Raw genomic sequence first — 13,540 nt, 5'->3', positions numbered from 1 at the left:
ATCCATTCACCTATCTTTCCTGTAATCCTAGGCCTGCCCTGGCTCCAGGCACATGAACCTCAAATTAATTGGAAGACCAAGGAAGTATTCTTCTCCTCTCAATACTGCTCCCAGCACTGCTTCACCCCAGCTCCTGGTATTTGCTCAGCCATCTTACCTGTGCCTGACAATCTTCAACACGTCCCTTCAGAATATCTTGGATTCCGGCTAATATCTTCCTCAAGGAAATAAACAGACTTCATGGTGTGCCCAAGATCATCGTCTCAGACAGGGGTGTTCAATTTACCTCCAAGTTTTGGAAGTAGCTCTGCAAGACCCTGGAAATTAAAATGTGCCTCTCCTCTGCGTACCATACTCAGAGCAACGGCCAGACGGAGAGAACAAATCAAACCTTGGAGCAGTACCTCCGATGTTTTTGTTCTGGTTCTCAGGATGATTGGGCGACTCTCCTACCATATGCTGAGTTCACCTATAACAATCCTGTTAACTCTGCAACAAACCAAACACCCTTCTGGGCAAACTTTGGATTCAATCCTCCCTTCCTTCCTAACATCCTCCCTGAAATGTCTGTTCCTGCTGTACAAGACCGGATAGGCTCTATCCAATCTAACTTCGTATCAGAAGCAGAGGGGGTGCCCACCATGGGCAGGAAATGTGCCATCTTGGAGAGATGATCAACAATGACCAGGGTAGTGGTAAACCCTGCCGAAGCAGGTAAGTCCACAATAAAGTCCATTGACACTTTCACCCATGGTCGTTCCGGAATGGGCAAGGGTTTGAGTAGACCCCAAAAGTTAGTGTTTAGACCCTTATTGCGTTGGAAACGTAAACAAGAAGAGACATAGTCCTTGCAAACCCGTCTCCACCCTGGCCACCAGAAAGAATGGGAGATCAGTTCAGCAGTCTCTCTTGTTCCGAAATGGCCTGCGAATCTGTGATCATGGAAGGTTTTGAGGGCTAGAGGAGTTACATCCTGTGGAACAAAAATTTTCTCTTTGGCCCAGAGCAGCTCATCATGTCTTTTTAAAGCATGTATTTATGGACTGGAAAAAGTGGCTAGACGAGGATGTGATGGAAGTCATTAGATCAGATTGGGTGACTCCAAGGAAGTTTTGCAGAGAGAGGATGGTACTAGGTTCAGTGATCTGAGGGGTCTCAGAGAAAATCCAAGAGAGCGCATCTGCTTTTCCGTTCTTAGAACCCAGTCTGTAGGATATATGAAAGTTAAATCTAAATCTCTTGTCTGGGCCTCAACCATTTTGCTGTCCTGAGATACTCTAGATTTTTATGATCGGTAAAGATCATAACAGGATGAGAAGCCTCTTCCAACAGATACCTCCACTCTTCTAGGGCGAACTTGATGGCCAGCAGCTCCCTGTCACCTACATCATAGTTTAGTTCTGGTGGACTCAGTTTCCAGGATGCAAAGGCTACAGGGTGAAGAATGGCCTTGGGCCCATGTCTCTGGGAGAGGATGGCCCCTGTAGCGGTTTCTGAAGCATCCACTTCTAAAACAAATGGTAAGGCCAGATCAGGATGTCGTAAGATTGGTGCAGATACAAACAAGGTTTTGAGCTTGGTAAAGGCTTTCTGTGCTTGCTGTGACCATTGGAAATGGTTGTGTTGACGTGTGAGTTGAGTGATAGGTGCCACAATGGATGAAAAGCCAATAATAAACCTTCTATAGAAGTTAGCAAACCCGATGAACCGTTGTACCCCTTTTTTGTCTGATGGGGCCGGCCATTCTTGAATTGCCTTGACCTTTTGTGGGTCCATTGCGACCCCATTGGTAGAGATGATGAATCCCAGAAACTGCACCACAGTCTTCTTGAACTCACATTTCTCAGCCTTGGAGGTATAATTTATGATTCCTGAGTATGGTAAGGCCTTTTTAAGATGGACCCGGTGAAGCTCAATGGTAGCAGAGAAAATGAGAATATCGTCTAGGTAGACGACTAAGAAGTCGTCAAAGTATTCTCGGAAGATGTCATTGACTAGATGTTGGAAAGTGGCCGGGGCGTTGCATAACCCAAAAGGCCACACCAGGTACTCGTACTGCCCAAACCTGGACCTGAAGGCGGTCTTCCACTCATGCCCAGATCAAACCTTGGAGCAGTACCTCCGATGTTTTTGTTCTGGTTCTCAGGATGATTGGGCGACTTTCCTACCATTTGCTGAGTTCGCCTACAACAATTCCGTTCACTCTGCAACAAACCAAACACCCTTCTGGGCAAACTTTGGATTCCATCCTCCCTTCCTAACATCCTCCCTGAAATGTCTGTTCCTGCCGTACAAGACCGGATAGGCTCTATCCAATCTAACTTCCAAAGGATGCAGGACACCCTACGGAAAGCTCAGGACAGTTATAAGAAACAGTATGACCGAGGAAGGAAGGAGAATCCAATCTTCAAAGTGGGTGAGGAAGTTTGGTTGTCAACCACAAATCTCAGATTACCCCTGCCCTCACGTAAACTGGGGTCAAAATTCATCGGGCCTTTTAAAAACAAGAAGATGGTCAACCCCGTGGCATTTGAGCTGGCATTACCAACCTCTTATAGGATACACCCAGTTTTCCATGCATCCCTGCTAAAGCCTGTGGTGGCCAGCCCTTTCCCTGGGAGGAAGGAACTTCCTCCTCCACCAGTTGAAGTGGATGGGGAGAAGGAATTCGAAGTGGAGTCTGTCTTGAGTTGCAGGAAGAGGGGCAGACAGCTCCAATATCTAATTCAGTGGAAGGGATACCCTCCCGAGGACAATTCCTGGGAGCCTGCTAGGAATCTCCATGCCCCACATTTAATTCAAGCTTTTCATCGGAAACATCCAGAATTGATGTCCAGTCTGGGCATCCAGAGTCCGCCCCTCGGGGGGGTACTGTCAGAGAAGGGTCTTCTCCAGCCACATTCACCATGTCCCTGTGCGCGTGCGGGGTGGAGTTGTGCTCCGGCGCACGCACGCGCGGTCTGATGGAGCGGCGCACGTGCGTGCGCGATAGCACACGGGTGCGCGCTGCAACTCGTGCACGCCCACCATAACACTCTGGCGGGGCTATTTAAATCGGCTCCAGCACCCAGACGGGTTGCTGGTTTGTCGTCCGCTCCTCTTAGTTCCTGTTTCCTGTTTGTGCTTACCTGATCTCCTGTTGTGACCCGGACTGTTCTCACCACGCTACTTCTCTCCTGGATTGACCCTCGGCCTGTTTAACGGACTTCCTCTGCTTGCCACCAGTGTTTGACCCTCGGCCTGTTTAACGGACTTGCTCTGCCTACCACTAGTGTTTGACCCCCCGGCCTGCTTGTACGGACTTGCCTTGCCTATTACTTGTGTTTGACCCTCTGCTTGCTTACAGTTTTGTCTACTCCACCCAGCATCGGAAATTCCGCTAGTTCCAGGAATCCTACACCCCCAGACCCGGCTCTGCAGTCTCCCACAAAGAATTCCATACCTGCTGGTGGCCCGTGCTCCTTAGTGCAACCCATTCCCTGTATCATTGCCAGGGGACGGGGTGCGCGTAGTTGCAAGGGCGGACCGCTCTCGGCATCTCGGCCTCGGTAAGTACTCTCCTTGACAGGTGTGTAATTACAATTTTTGATCTAATATTTCACAGCAGGGCAGGGTTCCTGCACCCACCAAGAGTAACTGTGAGGGCTTACAGTGTTGTGGCACCACCAAAACACCACCAAAGGCCCATTTTTTCTGTCCCTGTTCAACAGGGGCATGTAATTACAATTCTTGATATAATATTTCACAGCAGGGCCCATTCCAGCGCCCACCAAAAGTAACTGTGAGGGCTTATAGTGTTCTGGTACCACCAACACTTAAGGCCCAATTTTCTGCAGAGTATATTGGGCAGGCTGTATAGTATATACAGGCGGTCCCCTACTTTCAAACATCCAACTTACAAACGACTCCTACTTACAAACGGAGGGAGACAACAGGAAGTGAGAGGAAATCTACCCCTAGGAAGGGAAATTCTCTCCTGTAAGAGTTAATATGGGAAAAAGGTGTCTCCCCACTGATGCTTTATCACCAATCCTTGTTTAATAACCCCAAATTTTCAAAATCCAATTGTCATTGGGACAGAAAGTGATGTGAAATCTTCTGAACAGGGGCACAGACAGCAAAACAAATGTTACAGGGGTGATATATTATCCAAAAAGCTTAAAAATAGATTTTTTGGCTGGAGCTACACTTACAAAATATACCTGTTTTGAATTACAAACAGATTCAACTTAAGAACAAACCTACAGTCCCTGTCTTGTTTGGACCGCCTGTATACTGCTGTTCAGAGTATATAGGGCCTGGGAGCCCCACGCCTTTTCTTTTTTTAATTTGGGTGCGGGGTTCCCGTTAATATCCATACAAGACCAAAAGGGCCTGGTAATGGGCTGGGGGGGGGGGTACCCATGCCGTTTTTCTCAATAATTTTCATCCATATTGCCGGGACCCAACATTACATTACAGCCGCAAGCTGTTTTTACATAGTTACATAGTTACATAGTAGGTGAGGTTGAAAAAAAGACACAAGTCCATCAAGTCCAACCTATGTGTGTGATTATGTGTCAGTATTACATTGTATATCCCTGTATGTTGCGGTCATTCAGGTGATTATCTAATAGTTTCTTGAAGCTATCAATGCTCCCCGCTGAGACCACCGCCTGTGGAAGGGAATTCCACATCCTTGCCACTCTTACAGTAAAGAACCCTCTACATAGTTTAAGGTTAAACCTCTTTTCTTCTAATTGTAATGAGTGGCCACGAGTCTTATTAAACTCTATTCTGCGAAAAAGTTTTATCCCTATTGTGGGGTCACCAGTACAGTATTTGTAAATTGAAATCATATCCCCTCTCAAGTGTCTCTTCTCCAGAGAGAATAAGTTCAGTGCTCGCAACCTTTCCTCATAACTAAGATCCTCCAGACCCTTTGTTAGCTTTGTTGCCCTTCTTTGTACTCGCTCCATTTCCAGTACATCCTTCCTGAGGACTGGTGCCCAGAACTGGACAGCATACTCCAGGTGCGGCTGGACCAGAGCCTTGTAGAGTGGGAGAATTATCGTTTTATCTCTGGAGTTGATCCCCCTTTTAATGCATGCCAATATTCTGTTTGCTTTGTTAGCAGCAGCTTGGCATTGCATGCCATTGCTGAGCCTATCATCTACTAGGACCCCCAAGTCCTTTTCCATCCTAGATTCCCCCAGAGGTTCTCCCCCCAGTGTATAGATTGCATTCATATTTTTGCCACCCAAATGCATTATTTTACATTTTTCTACATTGAACCTCATTTGCCATGTAGTCGCCCACCCCATTAATTTGTTCAGGTCTTTTTGCAAGGTTTCCACATCCTGCGGAGAAGTTATTGCCCTGCTTAGCTTAGTATCGTCTCTGCAAATACAGAGATTGAACTGTTTATCCCATCCTCCAGGTCTTTTATGAACAAATTAAATAGGATCGGTCCTAGCACAGAACCCTGGGGAACCCCACTACCCACCCCTGACCATTCTGAGTACTCCCCATTTATCACCACCCTCTGAACTCGCCCTTGTAGCCAGTTTTCAATCCATGTACTCACCCTATGGTCCATGCCAACGGACCTTATTTTGTACAGTAAACGTTTATGGGGAACTGTGTCAAATGCTTTTGCAAAATCCAGATACACCACGTCTACGGGCCTTCCTTTATCTAGATGGCAACTCACCTCCTCATAGAAGGTTAATAGATTGGTTTGGCAAGAATGATTCTTCATGAATCCATGCTGATTACTGCTAATGATATCGTTCTTATTACTAAAATCTTGTATATAGTCCCTTATCATCCCCTCCAAGAGTTTACATACTATTGATGTTAGGCTAACTGGTCTGTAATTCCCAGGGATGTATTTTGGGCCCTTTTTAAATATTGGTGCTACATTGGCTTTTCTCCAATCAGCTGGTACCATTCCAGTCAGTAGACTATCTGTAAAAATTAGGAACAACGGTCTGGCAATCACTTGACTGAGTTCCCTAAGTACCCTCGGATGCAAGCCATCTGGTCCCGGTGATTTATTAATGTTAAGTTTCTCAAGTCTAATTTTAATTCTGTCCTCTGTTAACCATGGAGGTTTTAAATTACTTTTATTCCTTTAGAAACTTCATTTTGTGCAGGGACTGTTCTAAACATGGGAAACACGTGGCACTTCACAGGCATACTATAGTCACCCCCCAGGTACGATATTTAACCACTTCAATACCAGGCACTTAGACACCTTCCCACTCAGGCCAATTTTCAGCTTTCAGCGCTGTCGCACTGTCGCAATTTGAATGACAATTGTGCGGTCATGCTACACTGTACTCAAACAATTTTTTTTATCATTTTGTTCCCACAAATAGAACTTTCTTTTGGTGGTACTGTATTTGATCACCTTGGCGGTTTTTATTTTTTGTGCAACAAATAAAAAAAGACCGAAAATTTTGAAAAAAAACAAATTTTTCTTTGTTTCTGTTAAAAATTTTTGTAAATAAGTATGTTTTCTTCTGCAATGATGGGCACTGATATGGCTGCACTGACGGGCACTAATACGGTGGCACTGATGGGCACCAACGAGGTAGCGCCAATGAGGTGGCACTGACGAGGTGGCACTGACGGGCACTGATGATGGGCACTGATAGGTGGCACTTATGGGCACTGACAGGTGGCACTGGTATGCATTACTGATGGGCACTCATAGGCGGCACTGATGGGCACACGTAGGTGGCATTGATGGGTACTTATGGGTGGCACTGATAGGTGGCACAGGTGGGCACTGATGGGCACGGATGGGCACTGACAGATGGCACCTATGGACACTGATGGGTGGCACTGATGACCCTAAGGGTGGCATTGCTGGGCATCACTGTAATATAATGGTGCCAATCAGTGCCCATATGTGGGCACTGATTGGCACAGATTGGGCACTGACTGGGCACATTGGGCACATGTGGATGGCCATGGGGCACATACCTGGCCATCCACATGTTGCCCCCTTCCCTGGTGGTCCTAGTGGCGAGCCCTGGTGGTCCAGTGTGGTCATCTGAGGGGGGCTGCACTTTTAAACAATCAGCGCAGACCCCCCCTGCCAGGAGAGCCGCCGATTGGCTCTCCTCTACTCGCGTCTGTCAGACGTGAGTGAGGAAAAGCCGATCAACGGCTTTTCCTATTGACATTGTGATCAGCCGTGATTGGACACGGCTGATCACGTGGTAAAGAGCCACCGCCGGAGGCTCTATACCAAGATCGGTGGAGCGGTGTGTCAGACTGACACACCGCTCCACCGATCGCCCCGATGCGCGCCCCCGCGGGGGCGAACAACCATCCGGCCGTCAATCCGCTATAGGCCGGGTGGGAAGTGGTTAAAGGAATATTTCACTTTTATTTTTTCACTTTAAGCATTATTAAAATCACTGCTCCCGAAAAAAATGGCCATTTTTAAAACTTTTTTTGCATTGATACATGTCCCCTGGGGCAGGACCCGGGCCCCCAAACACTTTTTAGGACAATAACTTGCTTATTAGCCTTTAAAATTTGCCCTTTTGATTTTTCACATTCGGGTCCAATAGACTTTAATGGTGTTCGAATGTTCGCACAAACTTTCGGTCCGTTCGGATGAGTATGAATAAGGATGGATGGGCCAGGGATGGAGTATGGATGAATATGAATGTGGATGGATGAGCCGGGGACGGAGAATGGATGAACATGAATGTGGATGGATGAGCCAAGGATGGAGCATGGATGAGCATGATTGTGGATGGATACCTCATTTAACGTCTCAAAATTCCCCACTTTTATATTATGATCCAGGGATGGAGATTGAGTGGAATGGAATCAAGTTGCCTATACATGTTTATTATCGACGGTCCATTATACAATGTTATGATTGATGGCTGACCCTGTTTGTTGTTGGTCTGCATTTGTCTGGATATACAATAAATATATATGTGAGGCATACATTTTTCCACTCATTCAAATATTGTGTAAATATGTGATTTGCCATCTTTCTTGCAGCATGTGGTCTGGTGGTTTTGTTAGGCTGGTTTTGTTCCAGGTCCAGGAGCTGCGATGCATACCGGGGCCTCCACTCTCCTCCCTGTATATCACTGGGGGAGTGGGTGAGCGTTCCCACTGTGCATCGGTGCCACGCTCCATGCCATTGCGCATGACGTCACCTCACGGTGACTTAATGCCGGCAGTTTTTGTTTCATTCCCAGCATGTGTTGGGCATCTCCCCAGATGCTGCCCACATCGTGTCAACTGTTCTGGTGGGAATGCCTCCATTTAAAACACACTCAGCGTGAAGTTGGGGGCGTCATGCGTAACAACCTTGGCGGGTATATATTGCAGTCTTGTGGGAGGCGTGGTTCCTCATTTCATGCTGGACACTTCCTGGATCACACATGGAAGCCATGTCACTAGCACTGGAATCACCAGGTACACTCACTTCCTTCAAACCCCCCCACCCCCCCTTTGGGCTTTCTTATTTTTTTAGTCACTGTAGTTAGTCCCTGAATCTCTGGACAGGATTGGTCTGTCATGATTTCAGGATGTTGTACCTTATCACTAGGGATAAGCTTCGCGTTCGAGTTGAACCCATGTTCGACTCGAACATCGTCTGTTCGATCGTTCGCCGAATTGCGAACGATATGGGCCGTTCGCGCCAAATTCGCATGGCGCGTCACAGCCCATAATTCACTGCGGCATTGCAGTGCATTGCTGGCTGATGATTGGCCAAGCATGCACTTTGACCCGCATGCTTGGCCAATCACAGCGCCGTCAGTAGAGAGAGCTGTAATTGGCCAAAGCCAGGGTGGCTTTGGCCAATTATGGCTCAGGGGGTTTAGAACACACCCCACACTATATAAGGCCGCCTGCACGGCGGCCCTGTGTAGTGTGTTCCAGCGTGCTTAGAGAGAGAGACAGTGTCATTTCATTTGAGTTAGCTAGATTAGGCAGGACAGTCAGTGAGTTAGCTGCACTTACAGTGTATTGTGTATATATATGCATCCCAGGTGTGTGTGTGTGTGTGTGTGTGTGTGTGTGTGTGTGAGTAATATATATATATATACATACATACATACATACATACATACATACATACATACATACATACATACATACATACATACATACATACATACACACACACACACACACACACACACACACACACACACACACTGTATTCAGTTTAGCTAGATCCATTCCTGTTATCTTCCTACTGACAGGCAGGCTTGTCTTGTTACAGTATTTACAGCTACCTGAAGAAAATTGCTGGTGTTCTTTTGATCCTATTAGTACCACAGTCAGGCAGCTAGACTATTTACAGTTAGTGTACTGCGTCCTCCTCACAGTGTTCAGTTACAGCTACAAGTTAGTATAGTGCATCCTCCTCACAGTGTTCAGCTAAAACTACAAGTTAGTGTAGTGCGACCTCTGCACAGTGTTCAGCTAAAGCTACAAGTTAGTGTAGTGCGTCCTCTGAACAATGTTCAGCTAAAGCTACAAGTTAGTGTAGTGCGTCCTCCTCACAGTGTTCAGCTAAAACTACAAGTTAGTGTAGTGCGACCTCTGAACAGTGTTCAGCTAAAGCTACAAGTTAGTGTAGTGCGTCCTCCTCACAGTGTTCAGCTAAAACTACAAGTTAGTGTAATGTGACCTCTGCACAGTGTTCAGCTAAAGCTACAAGTTAGTGTAGTGCATCCTCCTCACAGTGTTCAGCTAAAACTACAAGTTAGTGTAGTGCGACCTCTGCACAGTGTTCAGCTAAAGCTACAAGTTAATGTAGTGCGTCCTCTGAACAGTGTTCAGCTAAAACCACAAGTTAGTTTTTTGCGAGCTCTGCACATGTTCACCTAAAACTACATGTTAGTGTAGTGCGAGCTCTGCACAGTGTTCAGCTAAAGCTACCTGTAGGAGGTTGGTGGTGTTTTCCTGATAATATCACTACCGCAGGCAGCTAAATAAGCTACAAGTTAGTTCTTGTGAGCTCTGCACAGTGTTCACCTAAAGCTACCTGTAGAAGGTTGGTGGTGTTTTCCTGATCCTATCAATACCGCAGGCAGTTAAATAAGCTACAAGTTAGTTTTTTGCGAGCTCTGCACAGTGTTCAGCTAAAGCTACCTACTACTGGCAGGCAGTTGATTTTGCTAACTGCAGTATATATATATATATATATATATATATATATATATATATATATATATATATATATATATATATATATATATATATATATATATATATCCCAGCTTAGTGCAGCTACAGGCCATTAGTATGTCTGGAAGGCCAACAAGGAGAGGCAGACAGTCACAAGCCAATAAAAGAGGGCAAGCAGGCTCTGTGTCTAGAGGCAACAGTGCTGGTCGTGGAGACGGTGCATCCTCATCAGCACGTGGCCGTGGGACACGCTTGGCCTTTTTTTCGGCAGCTGGCCGTGTTGAACCGCAACATGTGGAAGACTTGGTCGAGTGGATGACCAAGCCGTCCTCATCCTCCTCATCCTTTCTCACCCATGCTCAGGGTACTTTGTCTGGCAAAGCAGCTGCCAACGCGGCCTCTTCCCTCGGCTCAATGACATCAGTGACTCCTTCCCTAGCCCCACCATGTCCTCCTGAGGAGTATCTCGAAATGTTTGACCACAGTGTTGGGTATATGCTCCAGGAGGATGCCCAGCGTTTAGAAGGCTCTGATGATGATACTGAGCTAGATGAAGGCAGTAACGTGTGCACGGACAGAGGGGGTGCCCAAGAAGGACAGCAATCTGGCATTCATGCTCCCTCTGCTGCAGCATACTTCCAGGTTTGCTCCAGTGATAAAGGGGGGGGAGGAGGCACATCACCAACGAGGCAGGATGCCCTCCAGGGGCCAGCCTAAGGGCAGCACACTGACTGCATCACACCCCAAAGCTCCGCATGTGCAGGGCGCTGCTGTCTCTGCGCGTTATTCCAAAAGTTCTTTGGTGTGGGCCTTTTTTGAGAAGAGTGCATCAGATCGCACCGCTGCTATTTGCAACATATATCTCAAGCGTATCTCACGTGGCCAAAACATCTCCCACTTGGGCACCGCATGCTTGACCAGACATATGTTGACCTGCCATGCAGTTCGTTGGCAAGCGTATCTAAAAGACCCACACCAAAGAACAAAGAGGACCTCTCCTTGCTCCTCATCAGCTAAGATTCCAACCCCACTATACCTTCAGTCCTCTCTGATACCTGCACTGAGAGGAATGAAGGTGTAGAATTAGGTGTGTCACAGCCAAGTACTTGTGGGCAATCTGCTTTCAGTACACTAATGTCAGATTGTACCAGGCAAATTTCCCTGCCCCAGCTGCTGCACCGCCAAAAGAAGTTCACTCCCAGCCATCCACATGCCCAGCGGTTGAATGCTAGCTTGGCAAAATTGCTAGCACTTCAACTGCTGCCTTTTCAGTTGGTAGACTCTGCCCCCTTCTGTGAGTTTGTGGAATGTGCGGTTCTTCAGTGGCAGGTACCCAAATGCCACTTTTTCTCATGGAAAGTGATTCCGGCTCATATGGAATGCAATGTCCATGCCTCGCTGGACAGGGCGGTCAGCGGTAAGGTGCATATTACCGCTGACTCATGGTCCAGCAGGCATGGACAGAGACGTTACCTAAGTTTCACCACGCATTGGGTGACTCTGCTGGCAGCTGGGAAGGATGCAGGAAAAGGTGCAGTAGTGTTGGAGGTTGTTCCGCCACCATGCCTCCAAAATGCCACTACTAATGATTGTGACACACCTCTCTCCTCCACCCCCTCCTCCTCTTCTTCCTCCATGGCCTCTTCCTGTGCTTTGTCCTTGGAACCAGCGGTGCTCCGTAGCCGTTCAAGGGGCTACGCAATTATGCAGGCCAAAAGATGCCATGCGGTGCTTGAGCTGGTGTGCTTGGGGGACAGGAGCCACACTGGGGCAAAGGTTCTGTCAGCTCTGCAGGGGCAGGTTCAGAGGTGGTTGATGCCACGCCAACTTAAGGCAGGAATGGTGGTTTGCGACAATGGCACCAACCTCCTCTCTGCCCTCTGACAGGGACAAATGACCCATGTGCCCCGTTTGGCTCACGTCCTTAACTTGGTGGTGCAGCGGTTCTTGGGCAAGTACCCGGGCTTACAGGATGTCCTGAGGCAGGCCAGGAAAGTCTGTGTGCATTTCCGCCGGTCATATAATGCCAGTGCTTAGCTGGCAGACCTCCAAAAGGTGTTTAACCTGCCCAAGAACCGCCTAATCTGTGACATGCCCACCAGGTGGAACTCAACGTTGGTCATGCTGCAGCAGCTGCACACGCAGCAGAGGGCCATCAATAAGTACCTGTGCGACTATGGCACCAGGACAGGGTCAGGGGAGCTTGTTTTTTTTTTCCCACGCCAGTGGGCCATGATCAGGGATGCATGCACTGTCCTGTCACCATTTGAGGAGGCCATGAGGATGGTGAGCAGTGACAGTGCATGCATCAGTGACACTGTTCCCCTTGTCCACCTGTTGGAGCACACACTGCGTGGAATAATGGACAGGGCACTTGAGGTAGAACAGAGGCAAGAAGAGGAGGACTTCCTTAGCTCTCAAGGCCCTCTTTATCCAGACAGTGTTCCTGCGTGCCCGCCGGCTGCAGACCATGTCGTTCTTAGTGACCCAGAGGACTCCGGACCGAATGCCTCAGCAAACCTACGCTACATGGCCTCCCTGATCCTGAAAAGCCTGCGTAAGGATCCTCGTATTCGTGGTATCAAGGAGAAGGACCAATACTGGCTGGCAACCCTCCTTGATCCACGTTACAAGGGTAAGGTTGCGGACCTTATCTTGCCATTGCAGAGGGAGCAGAGGGTGAAACATCTTCGGGAGGCCTTGCAGAAAGGTCTGTGCAACGCGTTCCCAGACACTGAGAGGTTACAAACTCCTGTTTCTGGACAACGTGTTGCTAAGGCTTCGGTCAGTCAAAGGAGGAGTGGTGAAGAAAGTGGCCATCTGACCGATGCGTTCAGACAATTTTTTAGTCCACAGCCCCAAGGTATGATCAGTTCCAGCAACCATCGCCAGTGTCTGTTTTACATGGTGCAGGTATACCTAGGGGCAAGATCTGACTTGGACACCTTTCCCACCGAAAATCCTCTGGGTTACTGGATCTTGAGGATGGATCTGGGAAAAAATGCAGCGCTAAGAAATATTGGGAAGTTAGGGTGTAGTGAAACAATTAAGTAAGAGATGCTGTACTGAACAGAAAAGCATATGTGCAAAAACCATAAGTGAAGTGAAATGAACAAACACAGTATAAAGTGTCCACATATGGTAAATGGATGATTCCAAACTCAAATTAATAAGAGGAACTGGTATGGACCAAAAAATGATGTGAGACTGGAAATTAAAGTCAATGGTGCACGGTGTGGATCTGAGACTGCAATTATCCTCTTCCTCCTCAATGATCACACTGATAGCTTGTAAGAACATTTTTGGTTCTGGGCCTAAGGCCCAATTTTTCAGCCCCTGTTTGACAGGGGCGTGTAATTACAATTTTTGATGCAATACT

This window comes from Aquarana catesbeiana, linkage group LG10 (genome assembly GCF_042186555.1).
Source record: "Aquarana catesbeiana isolate 2022-GZ linkage group LG10, ASM4218655v1, whole genome shotgun sequence".
In the NCBI taxonomy this organism is placed as follows: Eukaryota; Metazoa; Chordata; class Amphibia; order Anura; family Ranidae; genus Aquarana; species Aquarana catesbeiana.
Note: the sequence above shows the minus strand (reverse complement) of the source record.